Source organism: Ranitomeya variabilis, chromosome 1, assembly GCF_051348905.1.
Source record: "Ranitomeya variabilis isolate aRanVar5 chromosome 1, aRanVar5.hap1, whole genome shotgun sequence".
Taxonomy (NCBI): domain Eukaryota; kingdom Metazoa; phylum Chordata; class Amphibia; order Anura; family Dendrobatidae; genus Ranitomeya; species Ranitomeya variabilis.
Window position 1 is genome coordinate 889901823 of NC_135232.1, and position 15370 is coordinate 889917192.

Sequence of the window (15370 nt, forward strand, 5' to 3'; positions counted from 1 at the left end):
AACTCCTGCAAGGCCCGCCGCAGGTCTGGAGAAACGGCAGACAATATCACTCCATCTTTAAGGATACCTGTGGGCTCAGAATTACCAGGGGAGTCAGGCTCAAAACTCCTAGAAAGGGCATCCGCCTTAACATTCTTAGAACCCGGTAGGTAAGACACCACAAAATTAAACCGAGAGAAAAACAACGACCAGCGCGCCTGTCTAGGATTCAGGCGCCTGGCAGACTCAAGGTAAATTAAATTTTTGTGGTCAGTCAATACCACCACCTGATGTCTGGCCCCCTCAAGCCAGTGACGCCACTCCTCAAAAGCCCACTTCATGGCCAAAAGCTCCCGATTCCCAATATCATAATTCCACTCGGCGGGCGAAAATTTACGGGAAAAAAAAGCACAAGGTCTCATCACGGAGCAGTCGGAACTTCTCTGCGACAACACCGCCCCAGCTCCGATTTCAGAAGCGTCGACCTCAACCTGAAAAGGAAGAGCAACATCAGGCTGACGCAACACTGGGGCGGAAGAAAAGCGGCGCTTGAGCTCCCGAAAGGCCTCCACAGCATCAGGGGACCAATCAGCAACATCAGCACCCTTCTTAGTCAAATCAGTCAATGGTTTTACAACATCAGAAAAACCAACAATAAATCGACGATAAAAGTTAGCAAAGCCCAAAAATTTCTGAAGACTCTTAAGAGAAGAGGGTTGCGTCCAATCACCAATAGCCTGAACCTTGACAGGATCCATCTCGATGGAAGAGGGGGAAAAAATGTATCCCAAGAAGGAAATCTTTTGAACCCCAAAAACACACTTAGAACCCTTCACACACAAGGAATTAGACCGCAAAACCTGAAAAACCCTCCTGACCTGCTGGACATGAGAGTCCCAGTCATCCGAAAAAATCAGAATATCATCCAGATACACAATCATAAATTTGTCCAAATAATCGCGGAAAATGTCATGCATAAAGGACTGGAAGACTGAAGGGGCATTTGAAAGACCAAAAGGCATCACCAAATACTCAAAATGGCCCTCGGGCGTATTAAATGCGGTTTTCCACTCATCCCCCTGCTTGATTCGCACCAAATTATACGCCCCACGGAGATCAATCTTAGAGAACCACTTGGCCCCCTTTATACGAGCAAACAAATCAGTAAGCAGTGGTAACGGATATTGATATTTAACCGTGATTTTATTCAAAAGTCGATAATCAATACACGGCCTCAAAGAGCCGTCTTTCTTAGACACAAAGAAAAAACCGGCTCCTAAGGGAGATGACGAAGGACGAATATGTCCCTTTTCCAAGGACTCCTTTATATATTCTCGCATAGTCACTTGTGTCCAGTATTGTGGTTTATTACTAGCCAATGGGGTGGAGTCAATCCCTTTCAGAGGTATCGGAGCCTCCAATGGCTCCAAATCATACCCACAGCGTTTGGCAAAGGACCAATCCATAAGACTCAAAGCAGCGCCAGAGTCGACATAGGCGTCCGCGGTAATAGATGACAAAGAACAAATCAGGGTCACAGATAGAATAAACTTAGACTGTAAAATGCTAATTGAAACAGACTTGTCAGGCTTCTTAGTACGCTTAAAGCATGCTGATATAACATGAGTTGAATCACCACAATAGAAGCACAACCCATTTTTTCGTCTAAAATTCTGCCGCTCGCTTCTGGACAGAATTCTATCACATTGCATATTTTCTGGCGTTTTCTCAGTAGACACCGCCAAATGGTGCACAGGTTTGCGCTCCCGCAGACGCCTATCGATCTGAATAGCCATCGTCATGGACTCATTCAGACTCGCAGGCACAGGGAACCCCACCATAACATCCTTAATGGCATCAGAGAGACCTTCTCTGAAAATCGCCGCCAGGGCGCACTCATTCCACTGAGTAAGCACAGACCATTTGCGGAATTTTTGGCAGTATATTTCAGCTTCATCTTGCCCCTGAGACAAGGACATCAAGGCCTTTTCCGCCTGAAGCTCTAAATGAGGTTCCTCATAAAGCAACCCCAAGGCCAGAAAAAATGCATCCACATTGAGCAACGCAGGATCCCCTGGTGCCAATGCAAAAGCCCAGTCTTGAGGGTCGCCCCGGAGCAAGGAAATTACAATCCTGACCTGCTGTGCAGGGTCTCCGGCAGAGCGAGACTTCAGGGACAAAAACAATTTGCAATTATTTTTAAAATTTTGAAAGTGAGATCTATTCCCCGAGAAGAATTCAGGCAAAGGGATTCTAGGCTCAGACATAGGTGCATGAACAACAAAATCTTGCAAATTTTGTACCTTCGTGGCGAGATTATTCAAACCTGTAGCTACACTCTGAAGATCCATTTGAAACAGGTGAACACAGAGCCATTCAAGGATAAGAAGGAGAGAAAGAGAGGAAGGCTGCAGTATAGGCAGACTAGCAAGTGATTCAATTAAGAGCACACTCAGAACTAGAGGAAAAAAAAAAAAAAAAAAAATTGTAGCAGACTTCTTTTTTCTCTCCTTTCTCAGCCAGTAATTTAACCCTTTTTTTTGGGCCGGTCAAACTGTCATGATTCTCAATGGCGAGAGAACATAGCCCAGCATATATGAGAACTAGCTCTTGGAAGATGGAAACTATACTGACCATGAACTAAACCTGCCGCACAACTAGAAGTGGCCGGGTAGCATGCCTACGTTTTTTTATCCCTAGATGCCCAGCGCCAGCCGGAGAACTACCTAATCCTAGCAGAGGAAAAGACAGTCCTGGCTCACCTCTAGAGAAATTTTCCCAAAAGGCAGACAGAGGCCCCCACATATATTGGCGGTGATTTTAGATGAAATGACAAACGTAGTATGAAAATAGGTTTAGCAAAAATCGAGGTCCGCTTACTAGATAGCAAGAAGACAGAAAGGGCACTTTCATGGTCAGCAGAAAACCCTATCAAAACACCATCCAGAAATTACTTTAAGACTCTAGCATTAACTCATAACACCAGAGTGGCAATTTCCGCTCACAAGAGCTTTCCAGACACAGTAACGAAACAGCAGCTGTGAACAGGAACAAAATGCAAAAACACACAAGGACAAAAGTCCAACTTAGCTGGGAGTTGTCTAGTAGCAGGAACATGCACAGAAAGGCTTCTGATTACATTGTTGACCGGCATGAAACTGACAGAGGAGCAAGGTTATATAGCGACTCCCAACTCCTGATAGGAGCAGGTGAACAGAGGGGATGATGCACACAAGTACAATTCCACAAGTGGCCACCGGGGGAGCCCAGAATCCAATATCACAACAGTTTACATACAGTAAACCATTGCACAATAGTTAGATTTATATATGTATATATGTCAGTGACTAATACTGTTAGTACTATTTGTGTGTACAATTTGTGACCTGTATGTATTTAATAAAATAATGTTTTCACAGAAAAAAATGGTGTGGGCTCCCGTGCAATTTTCTGTGCCTGAGAGGGAAAGCCAGTGAGTGAGGGCAGATATTAATAGCCTAGAAAGGGACCATGGATATTGCCCCCCCGGCTGAAAACATCTGCCCCCAGCCACCTCATAAAAGGCGCATGTGTAAGAAGCGCCAATTCTGGCACTTAGCCTCTCTCTTCCCACTGCCCTGTAGCAGTGGCATATGGGGTAATAATGGGTTAATGTCACCTTTATATTGTAAGGCGACATTAAGCCGGCTTAGTAATGGAGAGGTGTCAATAAGACACCTATCCATTACTAATCCTATACTTTGTAAATGGTTAAATAAACACACACACATGCAGAAAAGACAATAACCCCTTAGTACCCTATATGTCACTGCTACAGGACAGTGGGAAGAGAGAGGCTAATTGCCAAGTGCCAGAATTACAGATGCGCCTCTTGGGGGTGGCTGGGGGCAGATGTTTTTTGCCAGGGGTGGGCCAATAGCCATGGTTTTTGAGAAGTATAATCTATATTGAATGTTTTTAATGTTTTCTGTGTTTTCACATGGCCTAGATTCATGCATATGTGCTGCTGTGTTCTTTTTTGTCTACATAATGCAGTTTTGCAGCGTGCACGTGTTCACATTAGGAGTGCTGGTTGTTTTTTTTTTATTCTATGTGTATATATGTAATCTAGCTTTTATGTTATAACCTGTCAGTGTGTTTTTTTACATTAGCAGTGCACATGCTGCGGAAAATACCGCGAGGAAACGCTGCTTTGTTTATTCCGCAGCATGTCAACTCTTGGTGCGGATTCCGCAGCGGTTTACACCCGCTCCTCAATAGGAATCCACAGGTGTAAAACCGAAGGTGGAATCCGCACAAAAACCACAGTAAATCCTCGGTAAATCCGCAGGTAAAACGCAGTGCGTTTTACCTGCAGATTTTGTAAAAACGGTGCTGAAAAATCCACACACGAATCCGCAACGTGTGCACACAGCCTTATGGTTGCAGCCTGCTGAAAAAAATGTTGAATAATGCAGACCATAATTAAATAATGGTCAGAAATGATGTTATTACCTATGTACATACACAAGCTTAATGTTTTTTTGTTATGAAAATGCACTTTAAATGACAATGATGATGTGTCACCAAATTGCACTCCAAATTTTACACAAACAGCATGCATTATTATTTTGAAGCCGTATAAAAGATAAGCTAGTCGATCCCTTTGTTGCCCCAAATGCATATTTTTTTTCACATTTTTTTTGTGTTTTTATCGTTTATTTGTCGTGTTTTTCATGCATTTTTTTCCATGCATCCCAATACAATTATATAGCGGCAAAATCGCCGCAATTCCGCAAAATTAATGAACATGATGCGTTACCACTGCGGAAAAATACGCAGCATGGGCACAACAATTGCGGAATACCATTAAAAATAATAGGATGCGTTTTTTAAGCGTTTCAACAGCGAAAAGGCGTGGCAAAAACTCTTAAAAATGCAACGTGAGCACATAGCCTTACAGTTCCTCAGCCTCCACTGTATTCCTTAATTTGCAGTAGCCATTCCTGGCCAACTTACAGATTATTTGTTCTGGTACACTGACCACTGACCTGTCAATCATATAGGATTGTGCTAGTTCGATAATACAGGAGAGGCTGATGAATGGTAAGTGCATCATCGCGCCCCAATGCACTTCCAGACTGAACTTCAAAACATGATTTCTCGATGGTCAAGCATCACTTTTGCTGTCAAAAATAGATTAACTCGCTTATCTTTTAGATGGTACACAATAAAATAAATGATTTTGAGGGATTAAAGTTATTAACAGGTTCCCTTTAATACTAGAGATTTTTGCTAAAGCGTTATTCTCATTTCGTTTCTTTAAGAGCACACCACTCTTCTGCCTCCAGGCTTCCTTCTTGGCATTGCGCTGTGCGCTCCTAATGATTCACAGTTTGGACCAAAGGCCTGGTTGTATCGCTGGTCTCAACTGTGCTTTCTCTGTTCCTGCAATCAAAGAAAGCTTTGCCTCTGCAGCATCAGAGCATCACAGTTGCATTGAAGCTGGCTGGATCCTGCAATCCAGTCATATTCAGATGAATGGTTGCAAGCTGTAAAGTAACAGCTTGCAAACATATGTTCCTTGCCCAGAAAACCGACCACCTCTGATAGACTGCAGAGGTGGCCAGCAGTGAGCAGTAAGCAACAGTATTAAAAATCCCTCTGTTTTGGGGAATGAAGAGGATTTTTAATGAGTTAAGCTGCACAGGTGTTTGTTTTTTATAAGCACTATTCACTTTACAATTATACCCATTCTTGTGATGATAAAACTGCTAATGATTACTATAGTGGTATTATTTTGTCATCATCATATATGATGTTAATATTTAGCTAGGATCTGGCAGTATTTGTCTCTTATTTTGCAACAATGATGGTAATATTGGTCTTTGTTCCATGGTTTTTAGTTATGATCAGTATGATGGTATTTACCCTTATATAGTGGAATTATTAGTAATACTGGTCTTGGTGTGCTGGATTTTTTTTTTCAGTAATATTATGGTGATAATAATTTTAGGTTATGTTTATATTTCCATTAGTATTTTTTGTCTATTCTTTTGAGAGGAACAAACAAATGGAACTGATGTTCAAAACAAATTGGTTGCATAACCAGTGACAGGGCCGCCAACAGGTTTTGACAGGGCCGCTATCAGGGCATTACTGCCCTCACTGGTGTAAGGGGCCTGGAGAGCAGAAGCAAGTGGGGGGCAGGACCAGGCTCCCCTCTTTTTACTTCTGTTCACCTGCACTAGGGGCAGGAATCAGCCGATTCAGTAACTGAAGGTGCGCTCTCAAGCGCAAGTTCAGTTAAAACCTATTCCTGTGCAGGAAGCCACCGACTTCAAGCACAGCAATAGTTAACAGCCGCCAGCCAATCAGAAACCAGCAGTTGACGTCGGAACGAACTTTGCTAGCTTATGATGTCACTGCCATGTGCTGGTTCATCCGTGCCTCAAATACATGAGGAAGAGGATGCAGCTGGACTGCAGCCAGGTAAGGAGAATTTTTTTTTATATTTTGGAATGAAAGCAGACATATGGGGGCAGGAGGGGAGATCATATAGGGCCAGGGTGGAAGTTCATATGGAGCCAGGATGGGAGATCACATGGGGCCAGGATGGGAGTACATATGGGGGCAGGATGGGAGAACATATGAGGCAAGATGGAGATATATGGGGGCAGGATGAGAGGACATATGGAGGCAGGATAGAGACATATGGGGGCAGGATGGGAGATCACATGGGGCCAGGATGGGAGTACATATGGGGCCAGGATGGGAGAACATATGGGGCAAGATGGAGACATATGGGGCCAGGATGAGAGGACATATGGAGGCAGGATAGAGACATATGGGGGCAGGATGGGAGTACATATGGGACCAGGATGGGAGAACATATGAGGCAAGATGGAGATATATGGGGCCAGGATGAGAGAACAAATGGGGACAGGATGAAGACACATAGGGCCAGGATAGGAGAACATATAGGGCAGGATGGGAGGACATATGGTCCCAGGATGGGAGGACATATGGGGGCATGATGGGAGAACATATGGAGGCACGTTGGGATGTCACATGATGGCAGGATGGGAGAACATATTTGGGAAAGATGGGAGGATATATGGGGGCCAAGCTGGAGTCGCCGTTTTTCAAAATTCGACTGATTGCGACTGATGGCAAAAAGCTGATGTGTGAAAGGGGCCTATGCCATGCACCATTTTCTCTTTGTAACAGGGCAGACCCAATAGCTTAATCATTAAAAGAAAAGAGGCCTGGTATGCATTTTGGAATTACATTTAAATGGCAGTACATTTTAATCTCCTCCAATGTCCGGCAGGCGCATATTTGTAATAGAGATGCTGATCTTGGAAAGTGGGTTTGGGGTGGCAGCCTGGGTCTGTATGTTTACACATTTGAATTTTAGTCCCAGTCCAGCCTTGGCAACTTTGTACTGAGAATTGTAAGATTTCAACAGCAGGTAGGAGGCACATACAGAAGTTGTTTAGGTGGTCGAAGATTGATTTTAAATTTCCATAAAGGGTCCTTTAGACATTCTGAAATAAGTACACAAGCCTAATCCGGTCTAAGAGATCTATTTAATTGCTGTAATTATGATACTATTATTTTAAAATATGGTAACAGATTCGCTTTAAGAGAGTTTTCCTATTTCAGAAAATACGTGGCAGGGGAGGGGGGGAAGGAGATGGCATAAAATAATAAAACACCCATGAATCAAAGATCCAGCATGTCATTGTTGCAGCGGCAGTCTTTGATTATTGTGTGGCCCCCATAATTAGCCTATCATTGCAAACACTGCTGGTAATCACTGAACTCAGCTGGAAACACTTTTGGAATTTTTCTCCCACTTGTTTGCCCAATTTTTTCTTGTTTTGGAAAACTGTTTTAATGAATTCATTTGCAAATAACAAAGACACAGATAGATATAAAGTTGCCAGTCTAGGCACTATTACAGGCTAATAAATCCGGGTAAACAGTTTACTAGAGGAAAAAGTTGTACCTTGGAAATGGACAAAGCAATCCTTAAAAAATAATCCACAAGGGATGATATATACCTGTTTATTTTTGTGTTGATAGTTCAAAATGAAAAGGCGCCTCACTAAGTAGGTCAGGCCAAGCATTATTTAGGAGTCTACACAATTTATTTTACAGTGGTTGCAGTTCTATAAATACATTCAGCAAATTTACATATAAAATGAAGAATTGGGAATACAGCAAATAGTGTACAACTCTGCATGTTACTTCTCTGCATCACATCATTGGTGATTGCCACCTACTAGGAGGTCTCCAGTTGGTCGGGAAGGATGAATTGTAACTTCAACAATTCATACAAATACTGTCAGTTCAAAATACAGCATCCTTTCTCCTATCACTCTAATTGCTAGGCATTGTGGTAGATCCACTCACTTGGCTTCTTAAAGAGATAGTGACAGGAACACTTTCCATTTAAGTTTTCAACTGGTTTATTAAAATCATACTACAAAAATCAGTCCAAAATTAGGCAAACAAACACCGCCTTTCTGTCATAAGAAGGAAAACAAAATAGCATACAGTGCAGTCTGTGTGGCTGTGGGGATATGCCCGCTCAGGGGAAGGAACAAAAACAAGATTCAGTTTTCCTTAACTAGAGTGCTAAAAACCACTTAGTCACCCAGGCATTCTTCCCCCTCCTTTCCCTCCTTAGGCCGGTGTCACACTTTCAACCGCAATGTGAGAAACTCGCGCTAGTCTCTCGCTTCAGTACCCAGCGCTGCCGCCGGCACTCAGGACCGGAGCGTTCAGCTGCATAGAAATACATGTGACACCGGCCCTAGGTATAGAATTGAATGTTCCTCACCAGAGGCGTAGCTAGGAGTTCAGCTCAAGGGGAGCGAAACATCTGAGTGGGCCCCTAATAGGCGGACATATCATTGGGGCAAGAGGTAAGGGGACCCATTTCTACCTCCAATGAAGGTGCAATTTTGCATTTTTAGGAGCTCTTGCCCTGCAAAGGGATCATATATTGTTCATGCACAGGGGCCCTTTCTGTCTATGTCCGCCTGTGGCCCCTAACCAGGTAATCATGATTATAACTACAGTGGTATAGGGGAGCCTCAGGAGATGACCACACTGTTATTGAAAATAAATCTCTATACAAAGACCATCACTGATATTACCACCATATGGTGACATACAGTGGTAGATACCAGTCCTGCAGGACATATAGAGATTACAGTACAGTTATAGATAGTGACTTACAGCTGACGTTCTTTCTGGTGGAGTCGTTCATTTTTCACATCTTTTCCATCTGGCCCAGACCGACATGTCTGCTTCTCCAGCCAAGACTCATCTGCAGAGATTACAACAAAGACACATCTGACTTCTCACATTTCCAACACCATTCACATGTAGAATCATAGAATCGTAGATTGTTACAGTTGGAAGGATCATCCTGTCCAACCCGTTGCTCATTGCAGGATTCACTAGACCATCTCAGACAGATGACTGTCCAGCCTCTGTTTGAAGACTTCCATTAAAGGAGAACTCACCACTTCTCATGGCAGCCTGTTTCACTCATTGATCACCCTCACTGTCAAAAAGTTTTTGCTAATATCTAATCTGCATCTTCTCCCTTTCAGTTTCATTCCATTGCTTCTTGTTTTTCCATGGGCAAATGTATTCCCAAGCTGCACAAACAACTCATCCCGCTGATACCCCAATACTGAGCTGCTGCTGCTGCTGCCGTTTGTGTCCCTATTACTGCACCTACTGTGTGTACAAAAACAGAGCTCCTCAGTGCCCCACATAGTAATGCCACCATTGTGCCCCTAACATTGTAATAATGCCTCCTTTGTGTTCTCTAGATGGTAAAATTGCCCCCTAGAACACATTAATTTACTGTGCATGTGCCCTCCACATTTTGTCCCTAGAAAGTAATAATATTCCATGTGCAACTTTGATGGTCACAATTTTGAGTGCCCCATAACAATGTTTAAGTGCCCACTTAACATTTAATGATGTACTCTGAGTTCCCAATGTACAACTCCCATATGATGATCCCACAGCAGCCCTATACACAGTATGATGGGCCCACCGCTACATAGAATAAGCTTAAGCAAGTTAACATGGTATACCTGGTACAGTTTTCTTCTCCATGGCTGGTGGACCTTGTAGTTGAGATCACCAAACATTCGGAACTCTTCACATGGCCCTTGCCACTTGGCCATAAATTTACTTTCAACAGTGATAATCAGCACTAACACCCGATCTTCAAGGCTAAACTGTCTCTGCCTCGCCGACCGATTGTAGACTCTTGCCTGGACCTCTTTTGCAGAAGGAGGCTATGTCTCACAATCATCATCATCTTTGCAATCCTGCATCTAGGCCACATGCTCGAAGATTCTATGGTGAGGTGTAACCTCTTCTTCCCAGGTCTCCTTTGCATTATCCAGAAGTCCAAGAGTGATTTGACTTTTACGAGGGTGATGACCGTACAACATTTCGAATAGAAAAACCCTGTAGATGCCTGTGGGACTTCTCTAATGGAAAACAACATATATGGGAGTAGACAATCCCAGTCTCGGCCATCCTTCTCCACCATCTTCTTGAGCATTGACTTTTTTTATGTTGAACCTCTCTAGCAGACCGTCTGTCTGCAAATGGTACACCGATGTCCTGAGTTGCATAATCTGGAAGGCCTTACACAACTTCATCATTACTTTAGACATAAAAGGAGTTCCATGTTCCATCAGAATCTCCTTTGGCAGGCCCGTCGGGAAAAAATATGGAGCAGTTCTAGGGCTATACTCTAGGCAAAGGAGTTTCTCAGTAGTACTGCCCTGTACTACAGTAGTCCATGACCACCAGGTTATATTGGTGACATCTGGTGGACTTAAACAGGGGTCCGACAAGATCGATAGTAATGTGGTCAAATGGGACCTCTATAATAGGTAATGGCACTAGGGGACTACAGAAGTAAGAGACTGATGCAGTTAGCTGACAGATGAGGCACAACCGGCAATAGTTAACAATCTCTCTGTGACATCAAGGTCAGTAGAACCTCAGAAGGACCTGCTCTTTGGTTTTGTCTATGCCCTGATGCCCACCCAAGACATGAGAATGGGCGAGGTTTAAAACCCTATGCCTATAGGATCTCAATATTAACAGTTACTCTATTACCTCCCCTCTCAGTTTAGTAACTTGGTATAGCAAGTTCTCATGTCCCTTTTGTCCTCATTTACGAGAGTTCAGTAGAATGAGTCCAGGTCAATGCGATCTTTCTAAAGACAGCCAGGCCAGCGGACTAGAGCACCCATGACCCTCGTGTCTCCACAAGGCCCTTCTGTCATAACAGAAAAACAAAATAGCATACAGTACAGTCTGTGTGACTATGGGGATCTGCCTGCTCAGGGGAACAAAAACAAGATTCAGTTCTTTTTAATATGAGCACAACTCTGGAGCTCTCACCTACAGACACACCAAACACTGAATGAATCCAAAGGCTCCACATTTCCCTTCTGGATCACTCCCTGGGGAGGAGATATGGTGAACAGCCTCCCACTCAATCTTCAGCTATTCAGAAAAACTCAGCCCTTAATATTGCCACATAATCCCTCTCAAAGCACTGAGGCTACTATCCTGAGTGACACATATCTTCCCTCCAGTATTTTACCAGTGACCTTCTCACAGCATATATTAGATGTATCTATAAATTTAGGCTAGGTTCACATTGCGTTCTGCGCGTCCGTTAAATGGACTACATTACACCGCGGCATAACGCGGTGTAACGTAGTCCATTAACGCCGCCATTGAATGCAATGTCGGACGCATCGCTAGCGCACGCCCAATGGGCATGCGCAGGGATGTGCCGCCATTGAGTGACGGACCATGAGACGCGGGCTGCAGCGTTTCCGGGTCCGTCACCGCTAGCGCAGATAGAGCTAGCAGATGCTCTATCTGCGCTAGCGCGCTGCCATACTGGCACTTGCGTTAACAGCAGCCCGTTAACGTATGTGTTGAACAGGCTGCTGTTAACGCAATGTGAACACAGCCTTACTCCTAAATTAACGTAAACTTTCCAGGATAGCTGAACATGTCACTACTGTTTAACCACAGAAAATTTCTAGTATCATTCAGTAGTATCCACTGTCGATAGTACTCTCTGCAGTATTAAACACTTTTTTCCCTTTTTTTCCTCTTAATTCTGTTGTGTTCCAAAGTAGTGTCAGCAGGGCAGTAGTCTACAGTACCTAAGATTGTCACCTAATAGTGGTTGGTAACTAATGTTTTCCTGTTGGACTCCTAATCTCATATAAAATCCAGCCCCTTACCTAAAGAGGACTTGTCAGCAGGACAAAATTGGACAGTTTTTGGTTTTATTTTATTAACACTTTTCAGTTGAGCATTCTATTTTTTTTAAATCTGCATACGATCCCAGAGACATGGGCACTATAATCTACCTTCCATTGTTATGGTCATTTTCCAGAGCAGTGTATATATCAGATGACAGCTTCATGATTCCCTATTCGCACATATACCATATGCTTTTTGCCATTCACAAAAGCAAATGGGACCCAGGCTAAAAGGTCATACAATAAATCAATGATACCAAAATACTAGAGCTCCATATCCAAACTTTCTGCTCATAAATGGAATATGTTGATTTTACAAAAGTGAAGTATTGTTGCTGTATCAATGTCATGGTCTTGAACACCCAAACTGTTTATATGGTCATGTTATTCTCTGAAAGATCATGCCATCCACACCTTATGCAAGCTTTTTCTCCAGGACTGACAAACGGCTATTTCAATTCATATGCAAATAGAGTGCAAGGCTATGTTCACACTTTGCGGTTTTTGCTGCGGATCCGCAGCGGATTTGACGCTGCGGATCCTCAGCAGTTTTCCATGCAGGGTACAGTACAATGTTACCCTATGGAAAACAAAAACCGCTGTGCCCACATTGCGGAAAATCCCTTTAAAAACCGCGCAGAATTGCTGCGGAAAAAAAGAAGGAGCATGTCACTTCTTTCTGCGGATTCCGCAGCGGTTTTCAACATGCACCAATAGGAAAGTGCTGTTGAAAACCCGCAGAGGAATCCACAGAAGAAACCGCAGGAAAATCCGCAGTGAAAACCGCAGCGGTTTTGCACTGCGGTTTTTCCAAATCCGCTGCGGAAAAATCCGCAGCAAAATCTGCAAAGTGTGAACAAGCCCTTAGTGTGCTGGGCTTTATCAGAGCATTTCCCACCCTCTGCCTCTCTGAGCCATTGTCTCCAGGATCCAAAATATTCATGGGACGGCTTCTTTAAAGCTCATTTTATGATTTTTTTAATGATTTAAAACAGTTAAGTGGCAACAGATTGCATAAGTAAAGGTGTGGATGGCATTATATTTCAGAGAGTAACATGACCATATACTGTGTGCAGGTTGATGGGAGGTGGAGAACTCTGCAGATTTCCTTTTAAAACAATTTTATGCAGTACACAAAGAACACTGATCTACATTTAAAAATGTTTTCTGGGGACCTAGTTTTTCTGATCTTCCATAATTGAAAGGGAATCTGTCACCAGGTTTTTGTTACCTCATCTGAGAGCAGCTAGGTGTAGGAAACGAGACTCTGATGTATCACTTAGTTTCCCTGGTGAAGCAGTTCTGACTCAATCAGAGTTTTTAGATGTAGCATGAAGCAGAGCTCAGAAAGCTAACCCCGCCCACACCACAGCTTTTTATGTACATTGTGTATTGACAGTGAGGGGTATAAGGTTTTACTCACTCGATTGCGGCTTGAGGTAATCACAGGAAGCATTTTTCATGAAATGTTCCATCAGGTTTATTCGCTCCATAAACCTGCTTAGGTTTAAGCGAACAAAAAATGGCCTTCTGCGGTAAAAAATGAAAACAAACAGAGGTGAGGTATGTGGGTAGTCAGATGAGCCCATCTCTCATAGCTACCCGCAACCTGGTCCCAGGTGCACCAAACGAACCTCTTAGTGCTTACGTGGACTAAAGAAAATACTCCAGGTTACATCACAGTTCTCTGTGACACATACCTCACACCGACTACACAGCCATTAGTGTCCTTACATACTTCCCCTCTGCCTAAAGCTGTGGGGCTTGGCACTTTCTACTGCCAGACAAGGGATTTTGAGAGGGCATCGGCATTACCATGAAGCTTTCCTGCTCTATGTCCTACATGGAAGTTGAAATCTTGCAGGGCTAAGAACCCGTGGGTGACCCTAGCATTTTACCCTTTGTTTCTCTCATCCATCTGAGGCATGGATACCAACCTAAACTTACATCATACTAGATAGTACCGTAATGCGTCCACCACCCACTTTATGGCAAAGCACGCCTTCTTTATGACCAAATAATTCCTCTCACATGAGGAAAGCTTCCTACTTCCTACATGCTTCTCCCCATGTATCTCCTAATAAAGGACTGCTCCTAAACTGACATCTGAGGCGATTGGAGTATAAACTCTTTCTTAAAGTCGGGGACCAACAGAACCTGCTGTTTACACAAAGCTCCATTCATTTTTTGAAATGCCGTCTCTGCCTCTTCAGACCATTTGACCATTATTAACCCATTATCTACCAATATCCTTTTTTTGGGACGCCTAATCTTTAGCTTCTAGCAACTAAGATTTTATAATTTTTATAATTAGGTCCAATTTTTTGTATTGTGTTTGTAAAATGAATGTTTTCAAAATAGGAAATCATGTCATTGTCATTTTTAATTGAATATTGGGACACCCTTTTCTGAAAAATCCATACTTGAAAAAATGTTGCAAATTATGCTTCTGATTCAATAGGACCCAAATCATTAAAAATCTGTCATAAAAAGAAAAAGAAAAATGAAAATTGCTAATTTGGCAAGTAATGGGTTAATTTCGGCCCCTTAAGGAAGTCAGTCGGGCGCAGCCATCATGGCAAAGATTGGGATGAACCTCCTGTAGTATCCCACGATCCCAAGGAAGGCTCTAACTTTCTTTTTTGATGGTGGTTTCGGCCATGTTTAGATTGCCTCCACTTTACTGATTTGGGGTTTTATCTCGCCTCTTCCCACTACATATCCCAGGTATTTTGCTTCTTCTTTCCCCAATGCACACTTCTTCGGGTTGATTGAAAACCGGAATCTGATAAGGCTTCACGTTTACATGCACATGTGGCTCTGTCAGAACTTCGTGTCCTACTACCTTTGCGCACCTCAGCAACTCCGAGAACAGGTCCCTGTTCTTCTGGAGCAACTCCCGACACTGCTGTTTTTGGGGCTTCAACAGCTTCTCCGCTATGGTGACACCTCCAACCTCGCCTTCTGGCTGGCCCAGCAAGCACGGAGTTTCAGCCATCTCTCTGTCTTGCCATGGCTTGATGAGGTTCACCTGGTAGAACTGATATGGTTTTCGTCTTCCTGGTTGA